Raw genomic sequence first — 9,350 nt, forward strand, 5'->3', positions numbered from 1 at the left:
AGGATTCCCTATTTAATAAGTGGTGTTGGGAAAACTGGATCCCTTCCTTACACCTTATGCAAAAATTAACTCAAAATGGATTAAAAACTTAAATGTATGACCTAAACCATAAGAACCCTAAAAGAAAACCTAGGTAATACCATTCAGGACATGGACATGGGCAAGACTTCATGACTAAAATACCAAAAGCAATGGCAACAAAAGCCAAGATAGACAAACGGGATCTAATAAAACTAAATAGCTTCTGCACAACAAAAGAAACTATCATCAGAGTGAATAGGCAACCTACAGAATTAGAGAAAATTTTTGCAATCAATCCATCTGACAAAGGGCTAATATCCAGAATCTGCAAAGAACTTAAACAAATGTACAAGAAAAAAACCAACAACCCCATCAAAAAGTGGCCAAAGGATCTGAACAGACACTTCTCAAAAGAAGACATTTATGCAGCCAACAAACATGAGAAAAAGCTCATCATCACTGGTCATTAGAGATATGCAAATCAGAACCACACTGAGATACCATCTTACACTAGTTAGCATGGTGATCATTAAAAAGTCAGGAAACTTCTTCTGCTGCCATTTTAAATCCAGCTCCATACAACACGCCGCCACCACTGCATGCCTGCATCCCTCTGCCAGCAGTTCTGCCACTATGGAAGACATGAAGGAGTACAGGAACACAGAGGACTTCACAGAGGGAGCCAAGGTCAATGTGAGCAAGAATCAGCGGGATGACGGTTGCAGACTGCACAATTAAAACAGATCCAGTCACTGGGGGATCAAGAGGATTTGGATTTGTGCTTTTTTTTCCCATTTATTTATTTTATTGCATTTTAGGTTTTGGGGTACATGTGAAGAACATGCAAGATTGTTACACAGGTACACACATGGCAGTGTGATTTGCTGCCTTCCTCCCCATCACCTACATCTGGCATCTCTCCCCATGGATTTGTGCTTTTTAAAGATGCTGCTAGTGTTGATAAGGTTTTGGAACTGGAAGAACACAAACTTCATGGCAAACTGATAGATCCCAAAAGGGCCAAGGCTTTAAAAGGAAAAGAACCCCTCTAAAAAGGTTTTTGTGGGTCGATTGAGCCCAGATACTTCTGAAGAACAAATCAAAGAATATTTTGGAGACGTTGAAGAGATTGAAAACATTGAACTTCCCATGGATACAAAACAAATGAAAGAAGACGCATATACCGTCTTTGTTTTATCGCATATACCGATGAAGAGCCAGTAAAAAAAATATTGGAAAGCAGATATCATCAAATTGGTTCTGGGAATTGTGAAATGAAAGTTGCACAACACAAACAGGTATATAGGCAGCAACAACAACAACAAAAAGGTGGAAGAGGTGCTGCAGCTAGTGGTACAAGGTGGTACAAGGGGTCATGGCTGAGGTCAGGGCCAAAACTGGAACCAAGGATTTAGTAAGTATTATGATCAAGGATATGGAAATTACAATAGTGCCTGCGCTGGTGATCAAAACTATAGTGGCTATGGCAGATATGATTATACTGGGTATAACTATGGGAACTATGGATATGGACAGGGATATACAGACTACAGTGGCCAACAGAGCACTTAAGGCAAGGCATTTCGAGTGGGTGGCAATCACCAAAACAATTACCAGCCATACTAAAGGATAACATTGGAGAAAACAGGGGGAGATGGTAAAGTAACCCATCTTGCAGGACAACATTCAAGATTGGTCTTCTGTTAATCTAAGATGAGTATTTTATAAAAGACTTTCTAGAGTACAAGACACAATTGTGTCCAACTGTATATAGCTGCCAGTTAGTTTTGTTTTTATTTTGTCCTTTGCTATCAGTGTTATGACTCAATGTGGATTTGTTTATACACATTTTATTTGTATGATTTCATGTTAAACTTCAAATAAATGCTTCCTTATGTGAAAAAAAAAGTCAGGAAACAACAGATGCTGGAGAGGGTGTGGAGAAATAGGAATGTTTTACACTGTTGGTGGGAGTGTAAATTAGTTCAATCATTGTAGAAGACAGTGTGCTGATTCCTCGAGGATCTAGAGCTAGAAATACCATTTGACCTAGCAATCCCATTATTGGTTATATACCCAAAGGATTATAAATCATTCTACTATAAGGACACATGCACACGTATGTTTACTGCGGCACTGTTAGGCCCATCAATGATAGACTGGATAAAGAAAATGTGGTACATATACACCATGAATACTATGCAGCCATAAAAAAAGGGTGGTTCATGTCTTTTGCAGGGACATGGATGAAGCTGGAAACCATGATTCTCAGCAAACTAACACAAGAATAGAAAACCAAACACCACATGTTCTCACTCATTAGTGGGAGTTGAACAATGAGAACACATGGACATAGGGAGGGGAACATCACACACCAGGGCCTGTCAGGAGGTGGTGGGGAGTATCCTAGAGGAGGGATAGCAGTAGGAGAAATACCTAATGTAGATGAAAGGTTGATGTGTGCAGCAAACTACCATGGCACATGTATACCTATGTACCAAACCTGCATAATCTGCACATGTACCCCAGAAGTGAAAGTAAAATAAATTAAAAAAAAAAAGAAAAAGGGCAACCAAACAAGATATTAGATGTAAGAAAATAAAAAAAACATAAAGAAATGGAAAACAATACACACCAAAGAGAATCCACAAAAGAAAAAGGTTGTTTTGAAACACCAATAAAATTGGCAAATCTTTGGCAAGACTGATCAATAAAAAGGGAGACATACATTAAAATATAGAAAACATTTAAAACTACAGATGCAGCATAATTAAAAAGCTATCACAAGAATGTTAAGAAAATCTTTATGCCAATAGATTTGATAACTTGAGTGAAAAGGACAACTTCTTAGAAAACGGACTCCAGAAAAAAAGATAGAAAAAAAGAAATAAAAATAGGAAATCGTGAAAGCTCTTACGACCAATATTGAAACTGCTGGCCAGGCACAGTGACTCACGCCTGTCATCGTATCACTTTGAGGGGCTGAAGTGGGCAGATCACTTGACGTCAGTAGTTCGAGACCAGCCTGGCCAATAAGGTAAAACCCTATCTCAACTAAACATACAAAAATTAGTCAGGCGTGGTGGCGGAGACCTATACTCCCAGATATTCAGGAGGTTGAGGCAGAGAAATCACTTGAACTTATAAGACGGAAGTTGCAGTGAGCCTATATGGAGCCTCTGCACTCCAGGCTGGGTGACAGAATGAGAATCTGTCTCAAAAAACAAAAGAAAAAGAAAAAGAAATTATATCAGTACCTTAAATCTTTTCACAGGCATGTGCATGTGTACACACATGCACACACACACACACACACACACACACACACACACACACCCCATAGCAGGCCCAAATGGTTTTACCAGTAAGTTCTACTGGAAAGACTTAATTTCAATTTTAATCAAACTTTTCCAGAGAACAGAAAGAAAGAGAGCAACTCCCAGTTAATTTACGATAGCACAATTTCCATTCAAAAGCCAAGGAAAATTATTACAAGAAAAAAATTTTCACATTAATTTCACTCATGAGCATAGATGCAACAATCTACCAAAATATTAGCAATCCAAATATAGCTTCTAGATTCTAGAATCTTTTTGCAAAAGCCATTCATCATAAACAAGCCGGCTCCCCAACCAAAACAGCCTTGTTTGTAGTTGCTTGCTGATTTCCACATGTAAATGCTATAAACTTGCCCGCTTTCAAGGTACCAATGTGACTTCACTGAATGCAGAGTTGGGGAGAGATGCTAACACTTAGCTCTCACATATCACTATTGTGCACGACAGAGGTACCACCAAATACCAATGGAAAAAGGTAATGAGGCTGAGATAATTAGCTATCATTTTGTAGTAAAATAAGGTGTCTACCTCATGCTACAAACAAAAATCAATTGAAGATGAACTATGAACTTAACTGCAAATTTTAAACATTTTTAGGAAATAATATAGGCGAGCATCTTTAGGACCTTGAGACAAGAAATTATTTTTACGATAAGACATAAAATCACTGACAATAAGGAAAAATATTTTATTACATTAAAATTATGAAATTCTGTCCATTAGAGAGACTCACCATTAAGAGAGTGAAAAACACCACTAAATGAAGTAATGAAAATTTTCACTAAAATAATTCTTCCCCACACAGATACAACTGAATATCATTTTCTTTTGCCTCTTTGGGACTCCTGCCCTAACTCACTCTCCCATTCTGTAGCTTAAATCTCTTCTCTGCTGTAATTTTCTTGAAACACTCCCTTTCTTTCTTGTTCACAGTCCAGCCTATTGAAAGATTAATATGCAGTTACTTTTGCCACTTAGTCACTTTACAACTCATTTCTTAGTTGAACATATACTTCTCATTTTCACTGCACTCTGATTTCTCAGTTAACACAGTTCTCTCTAAGGTGACCCCTGGTCTCCATAAGATGAAATTCAGTGAATGCTTTTCAGTCTTTACCTGACTTGTCACTCTCCAGAAGCATTCCATAATGTTGACTATCCCTTTCTTAAAATCAGTTCCCCCTTTGCTTCTGCAACTGTACTCACACCCTATTCTTCACTCCCTCTGAATATTCTCTGTAGGTTTCTCCATTCTTTTTGCCTCTTCCTACCACCAGATTAACTACTTTGAAATATATACATGTATGTGTGTACATATATACATGTATGTATATGCATAATATATGCTTACTTTTTAAAGTTCTAGAACATTTAGAAAAATATAAAGAACAGAATTAAAAGTATCAGTAATCCTAATACCCAAAGACAAGCATTATTATTAACAATATTTTAATTGATATACATTTCTAGAATTTTTCTAGGAATATACATTTGTTTTCATAAAATGGTAACTACTATACATAATGGTGCTTTTATCACTTAATATAACGTATACTCTCTCATATCAATAGAGATTAATACTGTTACTTTATTAACAATAGCTAATACTGAGCTTTGCTGAAGTCACTCTGCCAAACTCTCACTCTATATATGTTTGTCACTGATATTAAAAACTAATAAGATAAAGACTATATTATTTCCATTTTACAGATGGAAAAAAATAAGGCTTTGGTAATTTAATAGTTCATGGTGTAATGGTGAGTAGCACTAGGAAGAGCTACCAAAGACTTCAACCCAAGCTAATTCCAGAGTTGTACCTCTTTTCACTGTCTATAGAGCTTTATCAATCAGGTTAATTTTACTTGTAAGTAATGGTGATGCTCAACTAAAAGAAACATTAATAACTAAAAAGTCTGGCATTAGACAATTTCAAAATTGGTCATCACCACTCAAGAGTGAAGGCTTTCGGTGGTTTCTCTGTGACTCACATGGCTTTCTCTCAGAGCCTCAGATAGCTACATAGCACTCCAAGCATTACATTCTTACGTCTTCACACAAAATATCCAAAGAAGGTAAAAATAAACAGTTTTCTCTATACACATCTCTTAATACATTGTGTACTTCCAAAAAATTCCACGAATAACTACTCTGATGTCTCACTGACAGGAAATAGGCCATCTGTCAACTCCTAAATCAAATACATAGGTGTAAGGTTACCATCATCAATCACAATTCACTACCTGAACTGTACCATCTTCCTTGATTATCTTGCCATTCAATATCATTAAAAAATGGCAATTCTGTTAGAAGGGAGAAAAGGAAAATGACTGTTAGGGTGGCAGCCAACATGCTGCCAACAGTCATTTTAAATTCTGTTTGTACTATGATTTAATTAAGCAATCTCATGTTAAAGGATATTTAAGTTGTTGCTAATTTTACACTGTTATAAAGAAAGCTGCAATGAACATATTTTAGATTTTTTAAAACTTTAAAATTTTTCCCCAAGATAAATTCCTAGAAAATTTTTGTATCGAAGCTAATTTTTAAGGTTTTAAAAAATATATATTACCAAGTTGCAATCCAAAATGTATATGCAAATGAAAGCTCTCAAAAACAATATAAGAGCATCCATTTCTTCACACTTTCAAGAATGTTAATTGGTTTTACCACTGCTTTAAATATTTGAAAATATAAGTAAAAATTATATAACTGACTTCTTTTAAGGCTTAATTTTTGAATTACAAAAGCAAAAATTGCTTATTGACAAAAATGTAATAGTCCAAATATGTGAATAAAGGAAAACGCAAACATCCTTTCCCTCTCCCACTGCCCTCACTCTCACTCCCTAGAGGCTAACAATTTTTAACCAGTTAACAATTTATTAACTCCACAATTGCCAGAACTTTTTCTATCTTGTTCTTTTCTGGATCACTAGAGTTAACGGCCCGGTTTTTGACATATACTACATTTAACAAATGTTTGTGAAAATAATATCATACCTTCCATTATTTTCTAGACCTTGGCCTTTTTTACCCAATAGCATACTGTCAATACCTTTCTGTTCTTTAAATATATATGTGTGTGTGTGTATATATATATATATATATATATATGCTTACTTTTTTTAAAATATAAGAAGAGTGTTCCACCGTATAGATGTAACACAGCTTATCAAACCCCCTACTTAGAACATCCCATATTTTTACTATTATAAGCACCATTCAAATGAGTATCATTGGAAGTATATCTTTGTTTTGTAGTGAAAATATTTCTGGGAAACTTTCCATGCAAATATTTAAAATATTTCCCATAACATATTCAAGGTCAAAAGATATGTGCCAAATTGCTTTTCAAATGATTCCACCAATTTACATTTTTAACATTTATTTCCCTATTCTCAAGCCAGCTTTTGATATCATAAATATTTTTACCTTTTGCTAATCTGAGATATAAATTTTTTTCTCATTATTTTAAACATAGTCATTTAGGCAGTAGTTTAACATTTTCTCATATTATTGACCATTTGTATTTCATCTGTAAATTTCTCCTTTACATTCCTTACCTATTTTCCTATTAGATTTGTTTGCCCTTTTATTATTTATCTTAGGGAATTATTAATATAGTTACCATTTGTCTACTATATATTTTGAAATATTTTCTCCCCAGTTTATTATTTGTTCAGTAATTGTGGTATTTTTACCATACACAAATTTTACATATAAATCTATCTTTTTTTGGTGGAGTACCATAGTGACTTAACTGTTGTAACTTTATAATATAATGTTTTGTGGGGAAGCCCCTCACCAAAACTCTTCAAAAATATCTTCACTTTTTACATTTCCAATTTAATTCACCAATGTTCCCTGAAATTTGCTTCTCTTCTTATTCAAACTTTTGTGACTGGCCTCCCCCATCAAATCCTCCAATTCAAACATGTTTGAATCACCTTTAATTCTTTCCTCTAGCTAGCTAGGAGTCTAAGATTCCTCACATCTTTCCCCTCTTCACTGTCCCCCAGTCACCACTTTGCAAGCCTCAACACTTCTAGCTGAGTTACTGCAATAACTTCCTAACAGGTCTCCTAGTCTCCAGTTCTACCCTTCTCCAATCCATTTTTCACACTGTGATCAGAGATACTCTTCTTGAAAGAAAATCTTACCATGCTTGAAATTCCTTGGGGTGAAGTCTGAACCCTTTAATTTATCATAACGATGTCCACCTACCACTTTGGTCTCTTTCTCTGCCTCCTCTCCTATAATTTCTTGCGGATTGTCTTCCTTTTTGCTTATGACTCTTCCCCCTGTCTAGAAACCTCTCCTTTACTCTCCCATCAGTTATCTCTTACGCCCCTAAAAACTCACCTCAAGCTTCACTTTCTGCAGAAACATCCATTTGTACTCTCACAGCATCTAGTGCATAGCACTGTCATATACTTATCAAACCACTCTAACATAAATGTCCATGGCAAGTTTATTCATAGTAACCCCTAACAAATCTAAATGTCCATCAATAATAAAATTGGTAAATAAATGTAGTTTGTTTATATACTGGAATGTTAAACATCAATCAATAAGTAACAAACTACTGATACATAAAATAACACAAATTAATCTTACAGATATAATGCTGAGTGAAGAGAAGAATACATAATATACCATTCCCCCAGTCATACTGGAAAACTTAATAGGATTACATCAAACCAAAAAGCTGCTGCACAGCAAAAGAACTAAACAAAAGAGTAAAAAGATAACCCTAAAGAGTGGGAGAAAATATTTGCAAACAACATATCTGATAAAGGGTTATCATTCAAAATATATAAGGAACTCAAATAAGTCAATAGTTAGAAAACAACCTGATTTTAAAATGAGCAAAGAACATGAATAGATATTTCTCAAAAGAAGACATACAAATGGCCAACAGGTATATGAAAAAATAATTAACCCACTCTTCATCAGAAAAATGCAAATTAAAACTACACTGAGGTAGGGTACACAGACTTACACCTGTAATCCCAACACTTTGGGAGGCCAAGGCAGGCAGATCACATGAGGTCAGGAGTTCGAGACCAGCCTGGCCAACATGATGAAATCCCATTTCTACTAAAAATACACAACTTAGCCAGGCATGGTGGTGCGTGCCTGTAATCCCAGCTATACAGGAGGCCAAGGAAGGAGAATCACTTAAACCTAGGAGGTCGCAGTGAGCAGAGCTTGCACCACTGCACTCCACCCTGAACAACAAATCAAGACCCAGTCTCACATACAAAAAAACTACATTGAGATATTAATATTACCTCACCCTTGTTAGAATAGCTATTATGAAAAAAGAGAAAACATAGGAAGTCTTGATAAGGATATGGAGAAAAGGAAACACCTGTGCCCTGTTTGTGGGAAAATAAATTAGTATAGTTATTATGGAAAACAGTATAGCAGTTCCTCAAAAAATTAAAATATAAGTATCGTATGATCCAGCCCAATCATGCGTATATATACAAAGGAAATGCAATCAGTATGTCAAAGAGATAATGGCACTCCCATGTTCATTTCAGCATTATTCACAATAGCCAAGATATGAGATCAAACTAAGGAGCTGGGCATGGTGGTTCATGCCTGTCATCCCAGCATTTTGAGAGGGTGACTCAGGCAGATCACTTGAGGTCAGAAGTTCAAGACAAGCATGGCCAACATGGCAAAACCTCATCTCTACCAAAGGTACAAAAATTAGCTGGGCATGGTGGTCTGCACCTATAATCCCAGCTAGTCAGGAGGCTGAGGTGGGAGAATTGCTTGAACCTGGGAGGCAGAGGGTGCAGTGAGCCAAGATCATGCCTCTGTACTCTAGCTTGGGCAACAAACTGAGACTCCATGCCAATTGAAAAAAAAAAAAAAAAACCTCAATCAATCTAAGTGTCCCTCAAAGGATAAATGGTTAAAGAAACTCAGCCTAAAAAAAAGAATCAAATCCTGTCATTTGCAGTAACATGGATGAACC

At 35.8% G+C, this 9,350-nt stretch overlaps 1 pseudogene; it reads left to right on the forward strand.

The window, feature by feature from the left end:
- Positions 1–540: 540 nt before the first annotated feature.
- LOC108292730 lies at positions 541–1,727 on the forward strand (annotated as a pseudogene).
- The last annotated feature ends 7,623 nt before the right edge of the window (positions 1,728–9,350 follow it).

The sequence above is a fragment of the Cebus imitator genome, unplaced genomic scaffold (genome assembly GCF_001604975.1).
Source record: "Cebus imitator isolate Cc_AM_T3 unplaced genomic scaffold, Cebus_imitator-1.0 Scaffold501, whole genome shotgun sequence".
NCBI classification, from domain to species: Eukaryota; Metazoa; Chordata; class Mammalia; order Primates; family Cebidae; genus Cebus; species Cebus imitator.